At 34.5% G+C, this 9,461-nt stretch overlaps 1 long non-coding RNA gene across 1 annotated transcript; it reads right to left on the minus strand.

Moving 5' to 3' along the window:
* Positions 1 to 4,787: 4,787 nt before the first annotated feature.
* LOC119997692 lies at positions 4,788 to 6,033 on the minus strand. Its single transcript, XR_005468062.1, has 2 exons — positions 5,785 to 6,033; positions 4,788 to 5,366 (listed from the first exon to the last, which is right to left on the minus strand). It is a non-coding gene; the product is annotated as an uncharacterized LOC119997692 (long non-coding RNA).
* Between the last annotated feature and the right edge of the window lie 3,428 nt (positions 6,034 to 9,461).

The following is a 9,461-nucleotide window of genomic DNA, read 5'->3' on the forward strand; positions in this document are numbered from 1 at the left end:
CTCTCTCTCTCTCTCTACATATATATATATATATGGGCTTTGTAGTGTTTTATTAATGTTCTTCCTGTAGAGGAGCTAGAGTGATACTTATAGCTCAAATGTTTTTGTCACATTCGCTACTACTACCACCACTACTATTGTTCTTTTGTTCTTTTGTGGTAACAAAAAATTGTAAAGGACTGATGGGCCTTGTTTTTCACGTTTCGTAACGGATTGTGGTCCATGATTTTCACTAAAAAACCAAAAGAGTGAAAAATTTTGCATTCATGATAGATGATTTATACGCAATTTAAAATCTTCTATTTTTTTTGAATACATGAAAAGGGGAAGGGTGAGACTCGAACTCGAAATTTCCATGAGATACCACACACACGAGTGTCATCTGAGTTACTCGTGGTTCTAAAAAAAAATCTTCTTGTTAACACAATTTAAATAATTATTTTTTTATTATCTTGAACATTTTATGTTTTAATTTTAGATATTTACTTCATTTAATGACTATATAAGTATTTACTTAATTTAATCATTAAATAGGTATTTGTTTATAATTCTTTGTCAATTTACAGGTAATTAATAGCGTTAAAAAATTTTTGGAGCACTGCCTTTGGCCCTAAACTCCAATTGACCTTTGCCCCCCTCCCTCTTATAAATTCATGATCCTCTGCCACTAACCACGTCTCTCCTTATTCTATTTTCTAGATTCGCCACTGATTTAGGTCGCTAATTAATGATCATGATTTGATGAAAGGTGGTTAATGGTAAGGAGAAAGGATTTTGTGATCATCTTTGCCTTTTTTCCCCCTAAACACAATGTTCTAACAACTATGACGAATTTATGTGCCCGGGATGATATTTTCTCATTGTTGAAAAAAAATATTTCTTCGCAAGGTTGGTAGAATTAAGGTTCTCACGGAGAAGGAGGACAATGATAGTCATTTTCAAATCCTTCAATAGAAGGTGGATAATTGTTCATAGCAAAAAGGGATGTCCGGTAAACATTGATTCGCGTCTTCCTGGTCTAATATGTTGGATCAGTATGGCGCATGGCTTCGGACGGATCCTCCATCTCGTAACCGTTCCACAACACAAACTTAGCTGTCTATGAAGTATCCGGTTGGTGTTTCGTCTCTTCCAATCATATCACCTGTGGAGGGTGACGAACCTGATCCGTCAACGGTTGCACATGCATCCAATAATTCATAATTCAAGAAAAAGAAGTTGTGGTCCCTGGGAGTTGTAATCACCGACAGGAATTGGTCTCCCAAAAAATAACTTATGCTAGGGTTTATTTTTGTCTTTTGACTCTCTTACTGAACTGTACTATTAGTGAACAACTGTGTTCACAAGACAAATTATTTGGTTTTTTTTCCAACTTAATGAATTATAAGGTGTTCACAAAAGTCTTGGTTAATTAGATTATGTGGAGCCGAAGAAATCTCATCCACGTACGGGAGCACGTTATCAAATACAACTAGTTAATTGATTAAATTCATTCATGTTAGGTAAAGTGAACCCTAGCTAGCTATTTGTGACCTATAATTGATTGAGTTTTACCGTAAAGTCTTAATTACAGGCTGCCTCACCTAATTGTGGTAATGCCACTCCTTTTCAAACCAACAGTCTCTTAGTTCGTTGAAAGTTGGTTGCAGCCTCTAAAGCCGCCTCCCTTTGTCCATATACATATAGTCGTTTTTTTAAACCGATAATGACACGATATAAATTTATTAGTTGAACATTCAATATGTGCTTAAACTCAAGTTGTCAAGTTTGTACTCATAGAATTTTCCATCCGACGATGACAGGATAAGTTGGATCAAAGCTCAAAATATTATCATAAAGATATTATCATATTGTTCTCAGTGAAAATTGAACTTAAACTCTTCTCGGTTCATCCAAGGGAAAATGCATGGTTATGATCGCACAAAGGATTTATAGCCGTTGACTATATTATGAATATTTGGAAATTGAAAATGTTAATGTAATTGAGGACTTGCGCCGAACACGTTATTATGCATTTAAGGCTCATTTGTAATTAGTAAGACGACACGTGTCATAGTTTAATAGGTTTAGAACTATTCATTATCGAAAGCACCACACATCCATAAAATAAACATCCATAAACTTACATAAACATGTGACATGTCTATGTGGCTTCTTTAATAAAGTTTTTTTTTTTTTTTTAATCTATGTGGCATGCCTATGTGGCTTGCCACCTAGATTATGTAAGTTTATGGATTGGAAAATTATGGACATATATCATTTTGGATTCATTATTTGTGTCTATAGATTGTTGCCATGCGATGTGGTCCAACTTATCCTAGCGTGATGTGAGAATGCCCGTCGACAAACGTTTAGGTCCATATTAGATACAAAATACCCTTACACAATTTGTCACAACATTTCAAACAACGTATATGCTATTAACATAAATTAAACCAAATACCACCAATATTTCAGACAATATATAGCTACTTTTAAAATTGTCTGTCAAATGGAGCCTATATATATATATGAATGTATAATATATATCCTCTCATGCGGACACCACAAATTAATATTACATACCTGAATCTCACCGTTCACACACACACACATAATTGGTACTCCAAGAATGAGCCCCACAAACGAATACGATAATCACACATTTGACATTTTTATATATTGGCCCTACTAATTCGTACTCCAAGAATGGCCACCACAATAGAATACAAAAACCACACACTGACATTTTTATATATAGGCCCTCCAAATTTGTACTCCAAGAGTGAGCACCACAAACGAATACAGAAACAATCTTACAACTTGTGTAGCAAAAAATCACACCCTATAAATCTTAAATCCTCACCTTGAACTTCAACCTCAAAGCTGGCCAAACCATAACCATTGGATTCAAATTGTATACTCTATCATTTTAAACAAATTGTGGAACTTCTAAATCCAAAATATATGTGTTTGTGTTCTCGTTTATTTAATTTTTATTTAGAGGGTCGGTCCACCATGAATACTACTTTATTAATAAGAGTGAAAAATGTGCATTGAAATCTTAAAAAGATATGTATTTTAAGTTTAAAAAATTAGACGGGATAGTGTTTATCACATATGACATAGTGTGTGATATGATGTAGTTAATGCTTAACAATTGTCCTTAGCACAGCTGTCATCTATACCCTACTTTATTTTAGGCCCCTCCCTCTTCATTTTGTTTACACTACAACTCTGTCGCATTCCATACATATCAAATATAGATGATTATTACTTCACTTGTGTCCGTAAACATCTACACCAAGCAACAAGGTTCACGTGAAAATAAAACCATAATAAAGACAACTATTTACTTAATTTGATTCATCAATTGGTCCTTGCTCTCTGAAAAAGAACATATATCTATCTGTCGTTCAACAGGAGCAAAAGATTCCCACCTACCAAGCCTATCCCACATTCATGAATCAGATGTTCTTACTCATGAATCGTCAATTAGTCATTTCAGAGGACTTGGCTTTCTCGTCGTAAATGTGTTAGAATCCCACGTTTGATGTGAGGATATAACATCCCTTGTTAATTAGGCCTTTTCACAAGCCCAAGTGAGTTGAGTTTTGACACATGGGCTTTGGCCCTTAGTAGTTGGGTTTAGGAGAAACAAAATCGTGCGGGTCCGATATATCCATGAGAATCGGACAACCCAAAACGGACAATATAGTTGACAAGAACGGGGATATGGATTTATAACAAAATGTAAGCGTGCTAATAGTGTGTAATTAGCCTGTCCGAGTTGGAGTTCGAGTTGGTTGGATGAATCCTTGCAATTCTATCACCTAACTTCTATATCTTACTCAACGAAGTCCTATTCCAGTTTCCATGTAACCCTTCCTTTTTCTTTCTTCTTTTGACAAAACGAGGCATATATAGCAAAACAAAACAAGAAACAGCAGGGCATCAATATAGATGGCTTGAAATAAAATACGAAGGCAGAGGGAAAAGAAACAGAAACAAGGAAACTAAAGGCAAGGCAAACAAACCAAGAGCCAGATAAATGGACCTAGCACAACTACTATGGAAGATTAAAACCATGAAACATAGTTAGATGATCTGCTAACCCCTTCTCTCTACAGCAAATCTGCCATAGCATTCCTCTTCCTCAACATGTGACGAACTTCCAGATTCTATAGTTGGAGTTTTGAAAGACTAATAGCATTGAGTGATTGGTCGAACTTTCATGGGAGTACCCCCTTCCAAGTGACCCATTTGAAAGCGTTCAAAGAGTCTGGCTCCGTTTGGTAGAGCGAAAAGATTGATTTTCAATGCTAGCGAAAAAATTGTGAAAAAAAAAAAACTGAGTTTAAAGCTGTGAAATATGCTGTGAGTTGTTTGGTGAACTAAAAGCTGACGCTAACTGAAAAACTAGTGACTAAAAGTATTATATTGAATCTAATAATCATTTTTTAATTAAAATTAATTTTAGTAAATTAGAAATTTTTATATCAAAACTGAAAATGTTAATTAATAAAATAAATAAGTTTATTAGAAATTATTTAAATTTTTTTTATCATTACATTTAAAATTATATCTTATATGAGAAATTTTTAAGCATGAAAATTGTTTTCTAAGCATAAAAATTGTTTTTAAACTAAATAATGTATTAAATACATATTATTAAAACTTTGGGACCGACATTTTATCTTTACGTAAAAAGTAAAAGAATAATGATACTGTGGAGCCCACAATAAAAAAATTAAAATGTCAAAAAGCTAAGTGTCGACCTCAAATAAACTCCTATGTTTAAATATATATTATTAAAACTTTGAGGCTCACATTTTATCTTAGGTAAAAGGTGAAAGACATAATGATACTATGGGGTCCACAATAAAAATTTGAAAAAAAAAATGTCAAAAAGTTGAGCGTCGGCATCAAATAAACTCCTATGTGGAACGTATTTGATGCCAACAAACAGCAACGGATCCACTATGCATGCTCTACCGTTTAACAAAGCGGATCCACACAACGGCTCCACCAACGGATCCGCTCTGCCAAACAGGCAGTCTGTCTCTAGTATAATATTTGCCGTGACTGTGAGATTGAAGGTGATGATGCTGATTGCTCCAAGGCTCTCCTAATGGCATTAGTTCAGCTTCATTTGATACAGAAATGCCATTGTTGCAGAAGAAAATACATGTAAGAGATCCATTTTCATTCCTCAACACTCCCCCCTATGACCCATCAAAGTTCCACTGTAGTTGGCTTTGACTTGGAGGAATCCATGTAACCTATCACCTAAAAGTCCGCCCTTTCCCCTTACCTCCATCTGCATGTTCCTTACACATCCTTAGTCCCTCACTTTCACTTTCCAATGCTAAAGCTTGTCTGCATCGCTGTAAAAACATTCATTAAAAGAAAAAGAAAATCCTGTGTCCTAAGCCCTAACGAGCAATATGTGCTCTGCTTCTAAATTGGAACTCTGTATAGAACTTTTGGCAGGAAATCATAAGCACGCTACAAAAACGTCTTGTGGCCAAACATTCTTAGTGCCAGAAGTACCCTAAACTTACTTTATCAAGTTAATTTTTACAATCCTGAAAACATAACAGATGAGGGAAAAGCATCAAGCCATGTAGAAAACTCGAAGACAACTGAGATTTGAGGGAAATTAATGGATACTGCAAAGCAAATAAGCTGCCTGAAAACCAATTCAAGACCTTAGTACGCAATTGCTTCATCATGCATAGTTCCACAAGCTTGATGATTTTACTTGCAACAACAATTCAAACTGTAACAACAGAAAACACTCACCATAGCTCAAAGAGAGCTTGATCGTCGTCAAAGACTGTCAGGCAGGCTACGACGATGGAACCACGTAATCAACCACAATCACGCCCTCCAAATAATCCCTAACCTTTTCTTTGTGCAGATTCACCAGATCCTCCTTGTAATCGACGCCCTCCATTTCGCTCAATCCAGGGAAAAACCGCGAGCGAAGCCATCGAAATTCGAAAACCCCTTCGCCCTCCAAATACTCCACTAGTTGACCGTGATTGGGGATTCTGTAATGTGCTTGGGTCATGACGCGCTGGGCCTTCGTTCTTGGCCTTTTGTATAGACTGGGCCGTTATTAGACTTTACTCTTGTGCCCACTGGACTTTTGACTTGGTCATTATTGGACTTTAAAATTAACAGTTAAGCCCATTATGATCAGTCCATATTTCACGTGATTAGCACATAATTATTAAATTATTACTTTTATTAAGTTGAGTGTTTACTGTTTAGGATCCCGTGATTCAAAGCTTTGTAGCGGAGAGACCCTGTCCCTGGGCCGATCGATTTGTGCTGAGGAAGGTGAATTGGTCGGCCAATGGGCTTGCCCACGCGCTTGCCAAATGGGCCGCTGATGGGCTTCAGAATATCACTCTCACATTCACAGTTGTTTATAGATACCACAAATATCAGCCAAGTCTATGGAGAACAAAGAAATAAAAATAACACAATACCTTCCTCGTCCATATCATATTTGGACTACAGCAAATACGCTAAAAAAATCAAAAATATATTCCAAACGTGAAAAATGTTGGAAGAATAAAAGATATATCAGTTATTCTTGTACCCTACATGAGAATCAAATTCGAGAAATTACCTCTTAACGTAACAATCTATCGCTTGGATAATAGTCTAGTGATAGATTTTGGTTTAACTTATATTGTCGTCAGATGTGAAACGATTGTCAATGAGATCCTGACCTTCATAACTTAGGCAAATATAGGTTAGCTTGTATAGTATTATTATCGGTTAAAAAAAATCATCTCATACATACACTTAATATTTTTCTCTTTTGTTTTTCTTTTTATTTTATCTATTGTGGCACATATGCTATTTGGGGGCAATGTACAAGAATGAACTTCTTGATTGGCTTGACCAAGTCCCCACGTTTATGGCATAAAAGCAGATCCAGCGAGGACGTCGAGTATGCTCCGTACCAAATCTTTAGATCTCCCGAAAATGAACCGACACACGTCGGTCAAATATTGGGTATCAACAGTTGTTAACAATATTTCGTTGTTGGCGGAACTTATGAAAAAGAAGGAATAAAATAAGTGTGCGTGAACTTCCCATTTTCGGGCAAAACGAAGATCCGCGAGCCAACTTTGGGGCAGCCCAAAACCACTATGCCTTTTCCCTATGAGAGTACGGTCCTACCCCTGCCTCACACGTCATCGTTTGGTGAAAAACAATTATACGCATCTCAATTTATGACCCTCATTTTATCCCTAATCATATGTGACGTGTGATAAATATACATGTAGGAACTGTTTAACATCCGACACTTTGGTTGCGTTTGGTAAAGCATTTTTACAAGCATTTATGCTTGTAACTAGCATAAAAGCTTTTGTTCAGCCAAACGAGCATTTTCGGGCACGTAATCTAAAACAATTTTATCCCTCACCCCATTAATTAATTAATTATCTTTATTTAATAATCTTTATTTTATAAATTAATTAATAATATTTATTTTATAAATTAATTAATTACATATATTTAATAAATTAATTAATAATCTTTATTTTTAATAAAGTAATAATCTTTATTTTATAAATTAATTAATAATCTTTATTTTATAAATTAATTTTTACTTATAAATACATTTATATGTCTCTATGACAACTAAAATGCATAATACCTGTGCACGTAATTTGTCACAATATGCTACATAGCATAAATGTTATCAGTAAAAGTTTAACCAAACACTACTAAGCATTTTTGCAGCATATCCGCTACTAAAATTGTCCAGCATTTCTGCTACCACCATTTCTGCTAGCATATCTACTACTTTCCAAGCATATTATGCTACCACCATTTCTTTTGTGAAAGAGATTGATACATATTTTATGAAATAAATAATTTCATATATTTGGCAAAAAAATATTAATGATGAATAAATATATTATGTCATAAGGGGTGGGTGTTTGGGTAATTGTCAGTGGCGGCCATGAGGTGGGGCGACACAGGGCCCAAATTTTTGAAAAAAATATTAATTTTATATTAATCAAAACACAAAAAACCAATTAAAAATTAACAATTCTCCACATATTTAAACAAAAAAATCAATAAAAGAAATTTTTTTGATTTTAAAATTAATAAAAAAGAAAACACGGGTCTCTTTTTTAGAGTTCGTCCGGGCCCCTGTAAACTCATGTATGCCACTGGTAATTGTGGTATCAAATGGTGATCATTTTGAGTCTTATGAACCAATCATTATTGCATCACATAGATTCTTGACTTTTGTGTGGCTTAAATCCATTCTCAAGTTCTTCTATCTTATGGGTAGGTATCAAGTTAAGTACTAAAAATAGTATTAGTCAATTTTACATTTTAAAAAAATAATGTCACCTAACCCAATAAATCATATAGATATTGACAATGAAGTGCTATATATCTTCTTTTCCCCTTTAAAACAAATTAACTAGGTCATGAACATATACACATGACACCGACAAATAACTCTCTAATTAGTGTGAAAGCAAGTGTAAAAAGATTATTGATTTATTTTACAATCACAATTTTCTTATATGTAATATTTAAATAGTGATTTCAAAACAATTAAAGCAAAATAGTATACCCGAGTCAGTAATTAAAATTGTAAAAATGATATATATTATTTTGGTGATCAAATATTGAATTCCCATCCTCTCCCGTTTAACGAAAGAAAAGCAAAATAGTGTATGGCTCATCCAATTTATTAACCCAATAATATGGAGGTCCATTAAATGCACGAATATCCCATGATTTCTCGAAATTAAGAAAAATAAAGCTATTTTTTTATAATTAGGGTATGATTAATAAAAATATCTTCCATAATATGACAACTACACGAGGAGGAAAGCTAGCTTGTTAGGGCACTTACAATGGTAAATTATTGTTGTGTCAATAAAGATTTTATTGATGTGACTGTATTGAAAAATGTGTTTTACTGATGTGATTGTATTGAGAGACGTGTTTTGCTAATGTGGCTGTATTGGGATTGTGTGTTTTGGTGTAGTTTTGTTGGGGACAACATGGAGGGGCATGGAATGTTATTGACCTCCATGTTGGGTGGAAATGGATAATGTATAGAAATTTATGTTTTACTGATGTAGCTGTATTGAGATATGTGTTTTGTTGATGTGACTGTATTGAGAGACGTATTTGACTTGACTTTTTGCGTAATAGAGTTGAGACCGGGTCAATATTTTTGTTGACCCAACAAATAGGGCGCCATTGTAATTGCCTTAAGGCAGCGTACGTTAAAGCGGTCTATTATTACGGTAACCGTTCGATCATCGATCACGTGCCATGTGTTAAACGATTAAACTGCCCAACAAATCGTCCTCTAGCCAGATAAAAGCACAGTATCGGGCAGGTTCAGCTGTATCGAATCACAACAAAAACAAATACGAAATTAATGTGTGTCTATGTATATATATATATGTATGTATATA

The sequence above is a fragment of the Tripterygium wilfordii genome, chromosome 4 (assembly GCF_013401445.1).
Source record: "Tripterygium wilfordii isolate XIE 37 chromosome 4, ASM1340144v1, whole genome shotgun sequence".
Lineage (NCBI taxonomy): Eukaryota > Viridiplantae > Streptophyta > Magnoliopsida > Celastrales > Celastraceae > Tripterygium > Tripterygium wilfordii.